Source organism: Macaca thibetana, chromosome 16, assembly GCF_024542745.1.
Source record: "Macaca thibetana thibetana isolate TM-01 chromosome 16, ASM2454274v1, whole genome shotgun sequence".
NCBI lineage: Eukaryota > Metazoa > Chordata > Mammalia > Primates > Cercopithecidae > Macaca > Macaca thibetana.
This window is the reverse complement of record NC_065593.1, coordinates 26,503,978-26,522,462: the sequence shown is the minus strand read 5'-3', so window position 1 is coordinate 26,522,462 and position 18,485 is coordinate 26,503,978. Positions and strand designations below refer to the sequence as shown.

Sequence of the window (18,485 nt, the reverse complement as noted above, 5' to 3'; positions counted from 1 at the left end):
CTCTGTCGCCCAGGCTGGAGTGCAGTGGCGCGATTTTGGCTCACTACAACCTGCGCCTCCCGGGTTCAAGCGATTCTCCTGCCTCGGCCTCCCGAGTAGCTGGGATTACAGGCGCCCGCCACCACGCCGGGCTAATTTTTTGTGTTTTTAGTAGAGGCGGGGTTTCACCATATTGGCCAAGCTGGTCTCGATTTCCTGACCTCGTGATCCACCCGCCTCGGCCTCCCAAAGTGCTGGGATTACAGGCGTGAGCTACCGCGCCCGGTCAGGTCTTTCTTTAAATGATAGACGCATAGGCCCATTTCAGTCTTCTGGCACAGATTGGTTTGGAGTTGAGCTGATATTCTTAAAGATTTGAATTTCAGGTTGGAAAAGATGATCTCTAAGGATGTTCTTCCAATTTACATCCTATTGTTTTTGAAATTAAATTAAATTAAAATTTCAAAAATCCCAATCTATAAACATTTGCTCAACAGCATTTTTCAGATGTCTACTTGGGTTCTCTATAGTTAACTGCAAAACACTGTTTACAAAATAAGTGTCTTTGGAATGGTTATTCAAGTTGTTTACAAAACTAGTTGTCTTTGTAATGATGAAATATTTAAAGTACAGGTTTTATCAAAGCCTTTGTTACTTAAGAAAGTGACCTCTACAAATGATGTATATAGTATTTGGCATTTCAAGAACACATCCGAAATTAGGTATAGCTTCTCACCTGAAATAAGGAATGCCTGTTGGTAAGGACAAGCTATATTTTATATTCAGACAAAAAGTTCAGAATCCCCTTTTGTTTATTACACTATTCTCTGTACTCTTTTTTTTTTTGGAAACGGAGTCTCATTCTGTCACCTAGGCTGGAGTGCAAGGGCGCGATCTCGTCTCACTGCAACCTTCGCCTCCCGAGAGAAATATCAGTCATTTCTCTTGGTAACAAAGCCACAGGCACTTCTAACACTACTATGATTTGTCACCTATTAGTAGTTGAAGGAGATGCTAAATTCTAGCTAGAGGTTAGTGCAAATAAATATGTATTTTTTTTCTCATTCAAGTTCTCAGACTTCCTGAACCCTGTTCAAGTTAAGAAACTTTGTGTTATAGCAGCAAGTCTTTTTCTTTCTACTTTACTGTTAAGCTCTTAGGGCACGGATGATGGATGCTTTGGTAGCTGAGGTGTCTATCACTGTGCCTGGCATAGAATTGGGATTCATCCAGTGAGTCTTGATTAATAAGGTTGGACACAAGTACACAAATATAAATTTGGATAATAATGACTGAGTGCTTACTATGTGCCAGGCAGTATTTTAAGTTTTTACAAGCTTAACTCATGCAATTCTCACGCCAATCCTCTGAGGTAGACACTTATTAATATATCTATTTCATAGATGAGGAAATAACCGCAAGACTTGTTAAGAAACTTGCACAAACTGGGATTTTAACCCAGGCAGTGTCTCTGGAGCCCTCATGCTTTATTATCACGCCAGAAAAATAAAGAGTTTTGTTTTTGTTGTTGTTGTTGTTGTTTTGAGACGGAGTCTGGCTCTGTTGCCAGGCTAGAGTGCAGTGGCGCAATCTTGGCTCATATGTCATTTCTAAGTCAAGAAAGATCAGTAGGCCGGGTGCAGTGGCTCACGCCCGTAATCCCAGCACTTTGGGAGGCTAAGGCGGATCACAAGGTAAGGAGATTGAGACCATCCTGGCCAACACAGTGAAACCCGTCTCTACTAAAATACAAAAAATTAGCTGGGCACGGTGGTGCGTGCCTATAGTCCCAGCTACTGGGGAGGCTGAGGCAAGGAAACCATTTGAACCCAGGAGGCAGAGGTCACAGTGAGCCGAGATCATGCCACTGCACTCCAGCCTGGTGACAGAGCAAAACTCCGTCTCAAAAAAAAAAAAAAACATCAGTAAATATTGCCTCTGATGTGCTGGAATGAATAATCATCAGTATGAATGCACTTGACTTAAAATAATGAAAGTATCAAGCTTCCCTTTTACTTGTACAGTGTCCTTCTATCCTCCACTCATCCTCATTTCCTTAAAATTTAGGGCTGAGACTATTAAAATAAGTCAACAAGGCCAGGCGCAGTGGTTCTCACCTGTAATCTCAGCACTTTGGGAGGCCAAGGTGGGCAGATCACAAAGACAGGAGTTCGAGACCAGAATGGCCAATATGATGAAACCCTGTCTCTACTAAAAATACAAAAATTAGCTGGGCATGGTGGTGGGTGCCTGTAACCCCAGCTACTCAGGAGGCTGAGGCATGAGAATTGCTGGGTGTGGTGGCAAGCACCTGTAGTCCTGGCTACTCAGGAGGCTGAGGCAGGAGAATCGCTTAAGCCCGAAAGGCGGAGGTTGCAGTGAACCAAGATCATGCCACTGCACTTCAGCCTAGAAGACAGAGTGAGACTCTGTCTTAAAAAAAAAAAAAAAAAGCCGGGCGCCGTGGCTCAAGCCTGTAATCCCAGCACTTTGGGAGGCCGACACGGGCGGATCACAAGGTCAGGAGATTGAGACCATCCTGGCTAACACAGTGAAACCCCGTCTCTACTAAAAAATGCAAAAAAACTAGCCGGGCGGGTTGGCGGGCGCCTGTAGTCCCAGCTATACCGGAGGCTGAGGTAGGAGAATGGCATAAACCTGGGAGGCGGAGCTTGCAGTGAGCTGAGATCCGGCCACTGCACCCCAGCCTGGGCGACAGAGCAAGACTCCGTCTCAAAAAAAAAAAAAAAAAAAAAAAAGTCAACAAACGCTGTATCAGGAAAAAAAATTTGTCTTGTTGAGGAAACTGACACGTTATATTAGTTGATAAGTTCTTAATGAAATAGAATCAAATTTGATTTTTTCAAAGAAAGAATGTCAACTAGTGATTGATTATCTGAATAGGAAAAAAAGAAAAAGAAATAAAAATAAGTAGAAGGCCAGGTGTGTTGGCTCACGCCTGGAATCCCAGCACTTTGGGAGGCCAAGTCAGGTGGATCATCTAAGGTCCTGAGTTTGAGACTAGCCTGGCCAACATGGTGAAACCCCATCTCTAGTAAAAATACAAAAATCAGCCGGGCATGGTGGTGCATGCCTGTAATCACAGCTACTTAGGAGGCTGAGGCAGGAGAATCTTTTGATCCCAGGAGGCAGCAGTTGCAGTGAGCCGAGGTCGTGTCACTGTACTCCAGCCTGGGCAATACAGCAAGACTCCATCTCAAAAATAATAATAATAATAATAAGTAAAAAAAAAAAAAGGTCTCTAAGATAAAAATAGTAATGACCTGCCTAATAAAAGATAGTTTGAAGGAACAGTTTCAACAGTCCTGTTCAACTCGTAAAACCAAAAGTTTACTCATTTTTGTTTTCTTTGTATAGGAAAGAAAAGCATGAGAACTATGGAACATTCACTGTATATTATAGGGTTTTCATAATAAACCACTGATTTGTGTATGTGTGTTTATCTAGAGTTAACGAGATATAACAAGGATGTTAGTAAGCCATAGTTAGAACTCCTGGGACAAGAAGAAACTTGACACTAATAACCTGGGGGAGAAAAAAAACCACCTGTGCCAAAGTGGAAATATCTAAACCTGAATTTTGGGAGGCCTATGTCTGGAAAAAAACTATTACGGTTGTTTTTCAGACTGTGGGACAAGTTGTTTTACATTTAACTTTAAACAAATGTGAAGTAAGTTGCCATTTATTGAGGAACCTGTCCATACAACAATCATAAACAGTAATGTTAGTTACTATTAGTATTAGTCAACCCCCTCAAATACTTCTCACTGAATCTCAAAGATACTAAGTAACTCCCCCACCATTACACCATCCCACAAAGGAGAGAGCTGGAGTTTAAACCCAGCTATAGGGGACTCAAAACCCCTCGTTTTCCAGTATGACTAAACTATCCAAGCTGTCTTTCTGGAACGCCAGAGTTTCAGGAAGCTACCCTCAGGAAGAAGAGGAGGCTGCAATATGGTGGGCTCTGCATTCCTATTTGCTTTCATCTGAAATTTTCTACTTGTGCCTGTTTTATAATTTGTTTGAAGATAATGGTTCTATTTGATAAAAAGAATTTTTTTGAAAACCACTACAGTATACTCTGCTGTCTTCCGAAATCTGATAATGAGAAATAACCAGCTAAAATAGCACCAATAGTGTATTATGGGATATACTCATTTCAAAATTTGATGGCATTAAAAACAAACCTGGGCCGGGCACGGGGACTCACACCTGTAATCTCAGCACTTTGAGAGGCCAAGGCGGGCGGATCACGAGGTCATGAGATCGAGACCATCCTGGCCAACATGGGGAAACCCCCATCTCTACTAAAAATACAAAAAATTAGCCAGGCTTGGTGGCGGACGCCTGTAGTCCCAGCTACTTGAGAGGCTGAGGCAGGAGAATGGTGTGAATCCAGGAGGTGGAGCTTGCAATGAGCCTGAGCCGAGATCGCGCCACTGCACTCCAGCCTGGATGACAGAGTGAGACTCCATCTCAAAAAAAAAAAAAAACCAAAACCTGGCCGAGTGCGGTGGCTCTCGCCTGTAATCCCAGCACTTTGGGAGGCCGAGGTCAAGGTGGGCAGATCACGAGGTCAGGAGATCAAGAACATCCTGGCTAATACGGTGAAACCCCGTCTCTATTAAAATACAAAAAATTAGCCGGGCGTGGTGGCAGGCACCTGTAATCCTAGCTACTCTGGAGGCTAAGGCAGAGGAATCGCTTGAACCTGGGAGGCGGAGGTTGCAGTGAGCTGAGATTGCGACACAGTGTCACTGCACTCCAGCCTTGGTGAGAGAGTGAGACTCCGTCTCAAAAAATAAAAAAATTAATTCAATAAAATAAAAAATAAAAACCTATGATAAGATTAATGAGGATTACTTTGTTTCATGGTAATGAAATGCAGATGAAAAAGATCATTCTGGTCGGGTGCGGTGGCTCACGCCTGTAATCCCAGCATTTTGGGAGGCCCAGGCAGGCATATCACCACAGGTCAGGAGTTCAAGACCAGCCTGACCAACATGGAGAAACCCCGTCTCTACTAAAAGTACAAAATTAGCCAGGCGTGATGGCGCATGCCTGTAATCCCAGCTACTGGGGAGGCTGAGGCAGGAGAATCGCTTGAACCCAGGAGGCGGAGGTTGCAGTGAGCCAAGATCACAACATTGTACTCCAGCCTGGGCAACAAGAGCAAAACTCCATCTCAAAAAAAGAAAAAGAATATGAAAAAGATAATTCTGTAAATATCTCATGCATGCCCTGCCCAGAAAAAAAAAATTAGTTTTGCTGATAATACCACTAAACTTTGTGTGAACTTAGGTTTTCTTCATTTTCTAGGGGAAAAAACAGCATTATTATGTCATTGTACTTCATAAATCATGTCAACATGATCATTAGGGTCAACCTGTCAGGTATTATCATCACTTCTTTTTTTTTCTTTTTGAGACTGAGTCTGACTCTGTCACTCAGGCTGGAGTACAGTGGTGTGATCTTGGCTCACTGCAACCTCCGCCTCCCAGGTTTGAGTGATTCTCCTGCCTCAGCCTCCCGAATAGCTGGGATTACAGGCATGCGCCACCAGGCCTGGCTAATTTTGTATTTTTTAGTACAGATGGGGTTTTATCATGTTAGTCAGGCTGGTCTTGAACTCCCAACCTCAGGTGATCCGCCCACCTCGGCCTCCCAAAGTGCTGGGATTCAGGCATGTGCCATCCTACCCAGCCATCACTTCTATAATACTACTATAGTCTGGATTTCCATTCAAAGTTTATAAATTAACCTTTATTTTGCAATTGCTAATTTACTACTTTTTTTTTTTTTTTTTTTGAGACAGTCTTGTTCTGTTGCCTAAGCTGGACTGCAGTGGCGCGATCTCGGCTCACTGCAAACTCTGCCTCCTGGGTTCACACCATTCTCCTACCTCAGCCTCCAGAGTAGCTGGGACTACAGGCGCCCACTACCACGCCTGGCTAATTTTTTTGTATTTTTAGTAGAGACGGGGTTTCACCGTGTTAGCCATGATGGTCTCGATCTCCTGGCCTCGTGATCCGCCCACCTCGGCCTACCAAAGTGCTGGGATTATAGGCGTGAGCCACCGGGTCCAGTCACTAATTTACTACTGTTAAGTAGAACAAATTAAGAGATGCAGACCTTTATTTTTAGCTATTTATTGTTATTACACATATTGTTCTTATTTTCATAATACAATTTTATTTATTTATTTATTTATTTATTTATTTATTTATTTATTTTTAGACAGAGTCTCATTCTGTTGCCCACGCTGGAGTGCACTGCAGCCTGGGCAACAAGAGCTAAACTCTGTCTCAGAACAACAACAACAACAACAACAACAACAAAACATATTTAGGGCCAGCACCGTGGTTTAGGCCTGTAATCCCAGCACTTTGGGAGGCTGAGGCGGGCAGATCACAATGTCAGGAGTTTGAGACCAGCCTGGCCAACATAGTGAAATCCCGTCTCTACTAAAAATACAAAAATTAGCCAGGCTTGATGGCACATGCCTGTAGTCCCAGGTACTCGGGAGGCTGAGGCAGGAGAATCGCTTGAAGCCAGGAGGCAGAGATTGCTGTGAGTGGATATCACTCCACTGCACTCTAGCCTGGGCAACAGAGACAGACTCTGTCTCAAAAAGAAAACAAAAAACTTATTTAAGGTTTAGAAGTACAGATTTCCTAAAGGCATATATTATGTAGTGCTGAAGTCTAAACTTTAATGTAGGTTCTTATTAAAGTTACCTCAGTTCTTTAATTCTGAGAACTCACAGACATCACTTTCCAGTGTGCAATACCAAAGTTAAATTCACTTTTTTCTTCTACACTAAAGTTAAATTTATACCAATGTTATTTTTCTATAGAATTATAATTTTTTTCTTTTTTTTTGAGATGGAGTTTTGCTGGGTTGCCAGGCTGGAGTGCAGCGACACAATCTTAGCTCACTGTAATCTCTGCTTCCCGGGTTCCAGCAATTCTCCTGTCTCAGCCTCCGGAGTAGCTGGGATTACAGGCTCGCACCACCATGCCCAGCTAATTTTTGTATTTTTAGTAGAGACAAGGTTTTACCATGTTGGCCAGGATGGTCTTGACCTCCTGACCGTGTGATCCACCTGCGTTGGCCTCCCAAAGTGCTGAGATTACAGGCGTGTGCCATGGCGCCCAGCCTAGAATTGTAAGTTTTATAAAACTTGGGTTCCATTTTTTATTCCTGAATTATCCAAAAACAAAAGACAAGTGCTGTTATCTTCTAATGGGTGCAAAAAAGGGTTACAAATTTAGCTCAAAACATGTCAAGTGATATAGAAGAGTTCCTGGTAAGAAAATATACAACAGTTAGGAAGTGAAACAAAATTAAAAACTAAACTTTACATTACACTTACCATGTAGTAATTTAAAAGTTATCTTTTTTTTTTTTTTTGAGACTGAGTTTCATTCTTTTTGCCCTGGCTGGAGTGCAATGGCGCCATCTTGGCTCACTGCAACCTCTGCCTCCCAGGTTCAAGCGCTTCTCCTGCCTCAGCCTCTCAAGCAGCTGGGATTACAGGCACGTGCCACCACACCAGGCTAATTTTTTGTATTTTTAGTAGAGATGGGGTTTCACCATATTGGCCAGGCTGGTCTCGAACTCCTGACCTCAGGTGACCCACCCACTTTGACCTTGCAAAGTGCTGGGATTATAGGCATGAGCCACCACGTCCGGCCTTGTTTGTTGTTTTTCTAATGATTAGAGTTGAGTTATAGGTTTTATGGAGGGAGATCACAAAAGTGAAGTACCATTGTCATCATACCATATCCAGGGTATTTGGTATCCATATGATTGTCATTATTGACATTAATCTTGATCACCTGGGCCGGGCGTGGTGGCTCAAGCCTGTAATCCCAGCACTTTGGGAGGCCGAGACCGGCGGATCACGAGGTCAGGAGATCGAGACCATCCTGGCTAACACCGTGAAACCCCGTCTCTACTAAAAACTACAAAAAACTAGCCGGGCGAGGTGGCGGGCGCCTGTAGTCCCAGCTACTCGGGAGGCTGAGGCAGGAGAATGGCGTAAACCCAGGAGGCGGAGCTTGCAGTGAGCCGAGATCGCGCCACTGCACTCCAGCCTGGGCGACAGAGCGGGACTCCGTCTCAAAAAAAAAAAAAAAAAAAAAAAAAAAAAATCTTGATCACCTGGCAACATTTGTCAACCGTCTCCATATTTTTCTCTCCTGTACTCTTTGGAAGCAAGTTCCCAAGTGTAGCACCACACTCAAGGTGTGGTAATAGCGCTTGTGGTGGTGAATTAAGTTCTATCACCTTGATGGCTAAGTATCTGTATGAATAATTTAGAATTCTTTTTTTTTTTTTTTTTTTTTTTTTTTTTTTTTTTTTGAGACGGAGTCTCGCTCTGTAGCCCAGGCTGGAGTGCAGTGGCCGGATCTCAGCTCACTGCAAGCTCCGCCTCCCGGGTTCACGCCATTCTCCGGCCTCAGCCTCCCGAGTAGCTGGGACTACAGGCGCCCGCCACCTCGCCCGGCTAGTTTTTTGTATTTCGTAGTAGAGACGGGGTTTCACCGTGTTAGCCAGGATGGTCTCGATCTCCTGACCTCGTGATCCGCCCATCTCGGCCTCCCAAAGTGCTGGGATTACAGGCTTGAGCCACCGCGCCCGGCCTAGAATTCTTTTGTGAAGTGGATATTTATCTTCTCTTCCATTTCTGTATGTATTCAATACTTTATATCAGTATGGATTCATGGATATTTATTTTATACTTTGGAGTATAATCTAATACTATCTTTTTAATTTTTTTTTTTTTTTTTGAGACAGGGTCTAGCTCTGTGGCTCAGGCTGGAGTGCAGTGGCGCGATCTTGGCTCACTGCAACCTCTGCCTCTCAGGTTCAAGTGATTCTCCTGCCTCAATCTCCAGAATAGCTACAATGGGCCGGGCGCGGTGGCTCAAGCCTGTAATCCCAGCACTTTGGGAGGCCGAGACGGGCGGATCACGAGGTCAGGAGATCGAGACTATCCTGGCTAACCCGGTGAAACCCCGTCTCTACTAAAAAAATACAAAAAACTAGCCGCCGAGGTGGCGGGCGCCTGTAATCCCAGCTACTCGGGAGGCTGAGGCAGGAGAATGGCGTAAACCCGGGAGGCGGAGCTTGCAGTGAGCTGAGATCCGGCCACTGCATTCCAGCCTGGGCGACAGAGCGAGACTCCGTCTCAAAAAAAAAAAAAACAAAAAAAAACCAAAAAAAAAAACCGAATAGCTACAATTACAGGCACCTGCCACCACACCCAGCTAATTTTTTTGTTTGTTTTTGCTTGAGACAGTTTTGCTCTTGGTCCCCAGGCTGGAGTGCAATGGCACAATCTCAGCTCACCACAAACTGCCTCCCAGGTGCAAGCGATTCTCCTTCCTCAGCCTCCTGAGTAACTGGGATTACAGGCGTGTGCCACCATGTCCCGCTAATTTTGTATTTTTAGTAGAGACGGGGTTTCTCCATGTTGGTCAGACTGGTCTCGAACTCCCGACCTGAGATTATCTGCCCACCTCAGCCTCCCAGAGTGCTGGGATTACTGAGCCACCGCACCCAGCTAATTTTTTTTTTTTTTTTTTTTTTTGGTATTTTTGTAGAGACAGGGTTTCACCACATTGGCCAGGCTGCTGCCTAGGCCTCCCAAAGTGCTGGGATTACAGACATGAGCCACCATGCCCAGACTCTTTTTTATTTTGATATTCAGATGGTTACTACTGTGGCCACTGGGAGATCTTTTAGTTAGCTCCTGTGCCACGCTGACATGCCTTCATCATTGCGGCTTTAAGCACTTTTCTACTTTCTAGTACTACAAATACGCCAGCCGCATCTTGTATAATCCCTACTCCAATCCTTGAGGAGCCATTTCTCCAAAGAGTCCTAGTTCCTTTATTGGAGAATGATATTGTGCCCAGAATTGGTTCCCTCCAGTGGGTTCTTGGTCCCGCCAACTTCAAGAACCAAACCGCATACCCTTGCGGTGAGTGTTACAGTTCTTAAAGATGGTGTGTCCAGAGTTTGTTCCTTCAGATGTTCAGATGTGTCTGGAATGTCTTCCTCCTGGTGGGTTCGTGCTCTTGCTGACTTCAGGTGTGAAGCCACAGACCTTCAGAGTGAGTGTTACAGCTCTTAAAAGTAGTGCATCCGGGCCGGGCGCGGTGGCTCAAGCCTGTAATCCCAGCACTTTGGGAGGCCGAGACGGGCGGATCACGAGGTCAGGAGATCGAGACCATCCTGGCTAACACGGTGAAACCTCGTCTCTACTAAAAATACAAAAAACTAGCCGGGCTAGGTGGCGGGGGCCTGTAGTCCCAGATACTCGGGAGGCTGAGGCAGGAGAATGGCTTGAACTCGGGAGGCGGAGCTTGCAGTGAGCTGAGATCCGGCCACTGCACTCCAGCCTGGGCGACAAAGCGAGACTCTGTCTCAAAAAAAAAAAAAAAAGTAGTGCATGCGAAGTTGGGTGGTCCTCCTGGTGGGCTGGTGGCTTCATTGGCTTCAGGGGTGAAGCTGCAGACCTTCTCAGTGACTGTTGGCACTCATAAAGGTAGTATGGACCCAAAGAGTGAGCAGCAGCAAGATTTATTGCAAGAGCAAAAGGACAACACTTCCACAGGAGGGAAGGGGACCACAGCAGGTTGTCCCTGAGCAGGTGGCCTGCTTTTACTCCCTTATTTGGCCCCACGCACATCCTGCTGATTGGTCCATTTTACAGAGTGTTGATTGGTCCGTTTCATAGAGTGCTGATTGGTGCGTTTACAATCCTTTAGCTAGACACAAAAGTTCTCCAAGTCCCCACCAAATTAGCTAGACACAAAGCACTGATTGGTGTGTTTAAAAACCGTTGGCTAGACACAGAGTGCTGATTGGTGTGTTTACAATCTCCTAGACAGAAAAGTTCTCCAAGTGCCCAGCCTACCCAGAAGCCCTGCCAGCTTCAGTATTAGAAATCTAGATGTGAGGGCAGGAGTGGTGGCTCATGCCTGTAATCCCAGCACTTTGGAGGGCCAAGGGGAGCAGATCACTTAAGGTCAGGAGTTTAAGACTCACCTGGCCAACATGGTGAAACCCCATCTCTACTCAAAATACAAAGTTAGCCGAGTGTGGTGGCACATGCCTGTAATCCCACCTACTCCAGAGGCTGAGGCAGGAGAATCACTTGAACCCGGGAGGCAGAGGTTGCAGTGAGCCGAGATCATACCACTGCACTCCAGCCTGGGCAACAGAGTGAAGTAGTGTCTCAAAATAGAAAAAAAAAAAAAAAAAAAAAAAAAATTACATGGCCAGGCACGGTGGCTCATGTCTGTAATCCCAGCACTTTGGGAGGTTGAGGCAGGTGGATCATGAGGTCAGGAAATCAAGACCATCCTGGCTAACACGATGAAACCCCATCTCTACCAAAAGTACAAAAAATTATCAGGGCATGGTGGCGGGCACCTGTAGACCCAGCTACTTGGGAAGGTGAGGCAGGAGAACGGCGTGAACCAGGGAGGTGGAGCTTGCAGTGAGCAGAGATCACGCCACTGCACTCCAGCCTGAGCAACAGAGCGAGACTCCATCTCAAAAAAAAAAAAAAAAAAAATTAAAAAGAAACCAAGGCGGCCGGGCGCGGTGGCTCACGCCTGTAATCCCAGCACTTTGGGAGGCCGAGGCGGGCGGATCACAAGGTCAGGAGATCGAGACCACGGTGAAACCCCGTCTCTACTAAAAATACAAAAAAAAAATTAGCCGGGCGCGGTTGTGGGCGCCTGTAGTCCCAGCTACTCGGGAGGCTGAGGCAGGAGAATGGCGTGAACCCGGGGGGCGGAGCTTGCAGTGAGCCGAGATCGCGCCACTGCACTCCAGCCTGGGCGACAGAGCGAGACTCCGTCTCAAAAAAAAAAAAAAAAAAAAAAAAAGAAACCAAGGCCTGGTGCAATGACTTATCTCAAAAAAAAAAAAAAAAAAAAAAAAAAGAAACCAAGATGTGGTTGCTGGGTATACTCATTGCTTCTGGGGTGTCAGTGCTTCTAGGCTCTCCAGTAGACAGAGCTAAAATATATGTATGTATACTAACCCATATATACACACAAATCTATAATTATTTCTGTAAATATCCATCTCTATAGTAAGCTAAACATAAGTTGTAGTAATCCAGTAGCCTTTTTCTTTTTTTCTTTTTTTTTTTTTTGAGATAGACTCTCAGTATGGTGACTAGGCTGGCCTCAAACCCTGGGCTCAAGGGATCCTCCTGCCTCACTCAGGCTCCTGTGGTGCACTGCCACCATGCCCAGATGTGGTCTTTGTTTTTTTAATGAGAGTAATCATATTCTTTTTCAATCTGTCTCTTTTTTTCCAGAGTACTTACTCCAGTGGATCCAAGTTTGTGCTATTAATATAATTACTCATGTGTTTAACAATTGTTGCCACTTTTATTTTATTTTATTTTATTTATGTATTAGTGTTGAGACAGAGTCTCACTCTGTCGCCCAGACTGGATCGCAGTGGTGCGATCTCAGATCACTGCAACCTCCACTTCCCAGGCCCAAGCGATTCTCCTACTTTAGCCTCCTGAGTAACTTGGATTACAGGCATGCACCACCATGGCACGCCTGTAATTTTTGTATTTCTAGTAGAGACGGCGTTTCACTATGTTCGCAAGGCTGGTCTTGAACTCCTGATCTCAAATGATCCACTTGCCTCGGCCTCCCAAAGTGGCCTCCCAAAGTGCTGGGATTACAGGCATGAGCCACTGTGCCCAGCCCTGTTGCAACATTTTAGTGAGGAAGAACTAATTTCATTTTCCCAGGAATCTTGAAATGTTAGGGAGGTAAGAGATGACAACCAAATCCTAGAGGAAAAGGAAAGCTGGAACCAGGTCCCATGGCTCATGCCTATGGGAGGCCAAGTCAGGAGGATCACTTGAAACCAGGAGTTTGAGACCAGCCTGAACAACACAGCAGAACCCTCCCTTCCTTCCTTCCTTCCTCCCTCCCTCCCTCCCTCCCTCTCTCTCTTTCTTTCCTTCTTTTTTTTTTTTTTTTGAGACAGTCTTACTCTGTTGCCCAGGCTAGAGTGCAGTGGTGAAGTCTTGGCTCACTGCAACCTCTGCCTCCAGGGTTCAAGTGCTTCTCCTGCCTCAGCCTCCCGAGTAGCTGGGATTACAGGTGCATGCCACCACGCCCGGCTAATTTTTATTTTTAATAGAGAGGGGTTTCTCCATGTTGGTCAGGCTGGTCTCAAACTCCTGACCTCAGGTGATCTGCCTGCCTTGGCCTCCCAAAATGCTGGAATTACAGGTGTGAGACACTCATTTCTACAAAAAATAAAAGAAGACTGGGTGCAGTGGCTCATGTCTGTAGTCTCAGCTACTTGGGAGGCTGAGGTGGGAGAATCTCTGGAGCCCAGGAAGTCAAGGCTGCAGTGAGCCGTTATCACTCCATTGCACTCTAGCCTATATGATGGAGCAAGACCCTATCTCAAAAAAAAATAATAATAAAATAAATTAAATTAAAATTAAAACAAAAAATAAATAAAGGAAAGGGGGCACTGCTCATTGCCCTTCCCAACAAATGTTGTTGAAAGAGGAGATGAGGGGCCAGGTGCCACGGCTTATACCTGTAATCCTAGTACTTTGGGAGGCTGAGATGGGCGGATCACCTGAGGTCGGGAGTTCGAGACCAGCCTTCAACATGGTGAAACCCTGTCCCTACTAAAAATACAAAAACTAGCTGGGCGTGGTGGCGCATACCTATAATCCCAACTACTTGGGAGGCTGAGGCAGGAGAATCACCTGAACAGGGAGGCGGAAGTTGCAGTGAGCTGAGATTGCCCCACTGCACTCCAGCTTGAGCAACAAAGTAACACTCCATCTCAGGGAAAAAAAAAGATAAGAAAATCATATGAGCCCAGGAGTTTGAGGCTACAGTGAGCCATGACTGTACTACTGTGTTCCAGCCTCGGTGACAGAGTGAGACCAAGAGAAAAAAAAAAAAAGCACAGTTCCCTTTTCCTCATTAGAAGCTACTTTTCATTTCTTATAAATCTTTAAATTTTACTAATGTGTCTTAGTGGAAGAAGAAAGAACAGAATACGTCATGAATAGACATTGAGTTCACCATAAAACTCCCAAACAGAATTGGGGAACTTGTTATATTCTGTAACTCTGTTACATCAAGAGTTTTTCAGAGAAGTATGACTTGTAATAAATAGTTTGGAAATCTGAGTCTTAAAGACCTTTTCAAGAGCCTAAGCGACTGACTCCTCCTTCAAAGAACACTAAGATGGAGCATTCTGCAAGTAAATAAATATCCCTAATTTCTCAGATAAAGGCATTGCAAAATGACTGCTTCCTACCTTCTTAACTCCTTCCATTCCTGGCCATACTGCTCTTCAGTCATACTAGTTTCAGCATTATTCCATGAACATTTTCTACATTTTCTTAATAAGCCTAGAATACTTTCATTTCCTCATCAAAGTTCTACTTATTCATTGCTTTAACTCAGATGTTATCTCTGACATGAAAATATCCTCTCAATCTTCCCAGATAGAATGAATTACCTGTAATGTATGTGCTTGTCTCTTCCATTAGCTAATGAAGGTTGGAAATGCATCTAATTCATCTGTGCATCTCCAGAGCGCATTGTAGAATAGGCATTCAATAAATGTTTGTCAACTAATTGACAGAGGAATTCGCATATTGACAAAAAGTTGTTTCAGATACTGTTTGGTGAACTTTAGAACTTGCTCCTAGGTAAATGTTTGAAAAATTTAGAGAAGACACTGCAGTGGGAGCCCAGATACCTAGGTTCTCTGATCATAGCTCAGCCACCATCTACATAGCCTTAGAAAAATCACTTCAGGGCCAGGCACGGTGTCTCACGCCTGTAGTCCCATAAATTTAGGAGGCCGAGGCAGATGGATCACTTGAGGTCAGAAGTTCGAGACCATCCTGGCCAACATGGTGAAACCCCATCTCTACTAAAAATACAAAAATTAGCTGGGCGTGGTGGTGCACGCCTGTAGTCCCAGCTACTCAGGAGGCTGAGGCAGGAGGATCATTTGAACCTAGCAGGCAGAGGTTGCAGTGAGCCAAGATCCCACCACTGCACTCCAGCCTGGTGATGGGGCAAGATTCCGTTTAAAAAAAAAAAAAAAAAGTTGGCACTTAACTGTATAAACTAGCAGTTTTCTGAGGACATATCTTGTAGATTAAAAACAAATTGGCCGGGCGCGGTGGCTCAAGCCTGTAATCCCAGCACTTTGGGAGGCCGAGACGGGTGGATCACGAGGTCAGGAGATCGAGACCATCCTGGCTAACACGGTGAAACCCCGTCTCTACTAAAAAATACAAAAAACTAGCCGGGCGAGGTGGCGGGCGCCTGTAGTCCCAGCTACTCGGGAGGCTGAGGCAGGAGAATGGCGTAAAACCGGGAGGAGGAGCTTGCAGTGAGCTGAGATCCGGCCACTGCACTCCAGCCTGGGTGACAGAGCGAGACTCCGTCTCAAAAAAAAAATAAACAAAATTGACTAGCAGTCTTTGAAATGAACACTATACTTTACCTTTATGGCTTGTATTGAGAAAAGTATATAATGCTTAATAAAATAAAAACCCCAGCTGGGTGTGGTGGCTCATGCCTATAATCCCAGCACTTTGGGAGGCCCAGGCAGGCAGATCACCTGAGGTTGGGAGTTCGAGACCAGCCTGACCAACATGGAAAAACCCCGTCTCTACTAAAAATACAAAATTAGCTGGGCATGGTGGCGCATGCTGTAATCCCAGCTACTTGGGAGGTTGAGGCAGGAGAATCACTTGAACCAAGGAGGCAGACATTGCAGTGAGCCGATATCGCACCATTGCACTCCAGCCTGGGCAACAAGAGCAAAACTCCGTCTCAAAATAAAATGAAATAAAATAAAAACCCCAACCCACTAGAAGACCTAAAAGACAAGGGAAGACATGCTAGGTTTTTCCACGGCAGATTCCTCCAGGCAGAATTAGTCATTTGCAAGGCATTCCTATAATAGGTTGTGCATATCTTTTTCATGTTCTTATCACATTGAGTAATACATAGTTAAGTTTCTCCTACTACACCATGGAGTGCCTTAAAGAAAAGAAATGGCCAGGCGTGGTGGACCACGCCTATAATCCCAGCACTTTGGGAGGCCAAGGCGGGCGGATCACATGGTGAGGAGTTCAAGACCAGCCTGGCTAACATGGTGTAACTCCGTCTCCACTAAAAACACAAAAATTAGCCGGGCGTGGTGGCACATGCCTGTGATCCCAGCTACTCAGGGGACTGAGGCAGGAGACCTGCTTGAACCTGGGAGGCAGAAGTTGCAGTGAGCCAAGACCAGGCCATTGCACTGCAGCCTGGGTGACAGAGTGAGACTCCATCTCAAAAAAAAAAAAAAAAAGAAAAAAAGAAAAGAAATGTATATTACTCATCCTTGTATCCTCAGCAGCTTGCTTAAGACCTTGCCCATAGCAGATACCTAATCAATATTTGTTTGATGAACTAATAAGAAAGGTGGAATGTGAATTGAGCCTTGAGGGTTTCAGTAAGCAGAGAAGCAATAGAACGCTTTACTCAAGGGAGTGACAAGATCAGAACTGCGTTTGGAAGATTATCTGATTTACTTTTTTTTTTTTTTTTGAGACGGAGTCTTGCTCTGTCACCCAGGCTGGAGTGCAGTGGCGCAATCTCGGCTTACTGCAAGCTCCACCTCCCAGGTTCACGCCATTCTCCTGCCTCAGCCTCCCAAGTAGCTGGAACTACAGGTGCCCACCACCACGCCAGGCTAATTTTTTGTATTTTTAGTAGAGACGGGGTTTCACCATGTTAGCCAGGATGGTCTCGATCTCCTGACCTCATGATCTGCCCGCCTCGGCCTCCCAAAGTGCTGGGATTACAAGCGTGAGCCGCCACACCTGGCCGACCATGATTATTTTGAAGCAATAGTTTACAAGAGCTGGCTCATACCAGCCTGGTATGACTGGGCGATTGAGTGAGACTCGTCTCAAAAAAAAACAAACAAACAAACAAACAAACAAACAAAAAAGGTATACAGTTATGTTCTTTTGTAAGGAAGGATTTCCTTAGACTTCTCAGCAATAACACAGAAATGAGAAGACAAGTCATAGTTCTAAGGAAAAATGGAGTCCAACCTAGAATTATGTAACCAGACAAATTATCACATACAGAATCAACTGTTGAATTTTTATAAAATTTTAAAAGCCAGTTGTTAAAACACTGTCACTGTTAAATTATGTAGTTACAATTAAATCAATTATATTAAAAACCAAAATAAATAATCAAAACTCATTACTCCCAAATTATTATTATTATTATTGGAGACGGAGCTTCACTGCTGTTGTCTAGACTGGAGGGCAATGGCATGATCTTGGCTCCCTGCAACCTCCACCTCCCGGGTTCAAGCAATTCTCCTGCCTCAGCCTCCCGAGTAGCTGGGATTACAGGCACCCGCCACCGTGGTTGGCTAATTTTTGTATTTTGAGTAGAGACAGGGTTTCACTATGTTGGCCAGGCTCATCTCAAACTCCTGACCTCAGGTGATCCGCCCACCTTGGCCTCCCAAAGTGCTGGGATTACAAACGTGAGCCACTGCGTCCAGCTCCAAATTATTTTTCTACATTGTATTGTTATCTATGCACTTGAGATTATTTACGTGTATTCTATCTATATGGTGGGAATGCTAATATGCTACTGTGCATCTCTTCCTGACTCCACCTTCAGTGATATAATGTTAGTAGCTTGAAAGCAGCCATGATGGAAATATTTGCACTATCAAAATGGGCAAACACTACAAATCAAGGCTTTCTTCCCCCTGCTTCTGAGAGTTGGTTGTTAGAAATGTACTAGCACATCGGCCGGGCGAGGTGGCTCACGCTTGTAATCCCAGCACTTTGGGAGGCTGAGGTGGGCGGATCACGAGGTCAGGAGATCGAGGCCATCCTGGCTAACACAGTGAAACCCCGTCTCTACTAAAAATACAAAAAATTAGCTGGGCGAGGTGGCAGGCGCCTGTAGTCCCAGCTACTCTGGAGGCTGAGGCAGAAGAATGGCATGAACCCGGGAGGCGGAGCTTGCAGTGAGCCGAGATTGCGCCACTGCACTCCAGCCTGGGAGACAGAGCGAGGGTCTGCCTCAAAAAAAAAAAAAAAAAAAAAAAAAAGAAAGAAATTTATTAGCACATCATTGTTTTTTGTTTTTCGTTTTTTTTTGAGACAGAGTCTCACTTTTGTTGCCCAGACTGGAGTGCAATGGCACAATCTCGAGTCACCACAACCTCAGCCTCCTGGGTTCAAGCAATTCTCCTGCCTCAGCCTCCCGAGTTGCTGGGATTACAGGCATGGGCCACCATGCCCGACTAATTTTCATATCTTTAGTAGTGGTGGAGTTTCTCCATGTTGGTCAGGCTGGTCTTGAACTCCCGACCTCAGTTGATCCACCCACCTCAGCCTCCCAGAG

At 45.0% G+C, this 18,485-nt stretch overlaps 1 protein-coding gene across 1 annotated transcript in view; it reads left to right on the top strand.

Moving 5' to 3' along the window:
- The window catches only part of COPRS (coordinator of PRMT5 and differentiation stimulator), a 415,601-nt gene that overhangs the window by 319,956 nt on the left and 77,160 nt on the right, over positions 1 to 18,485 (top strand). The gene's annotated exons all lie outside the window — the stretch shown is intronic.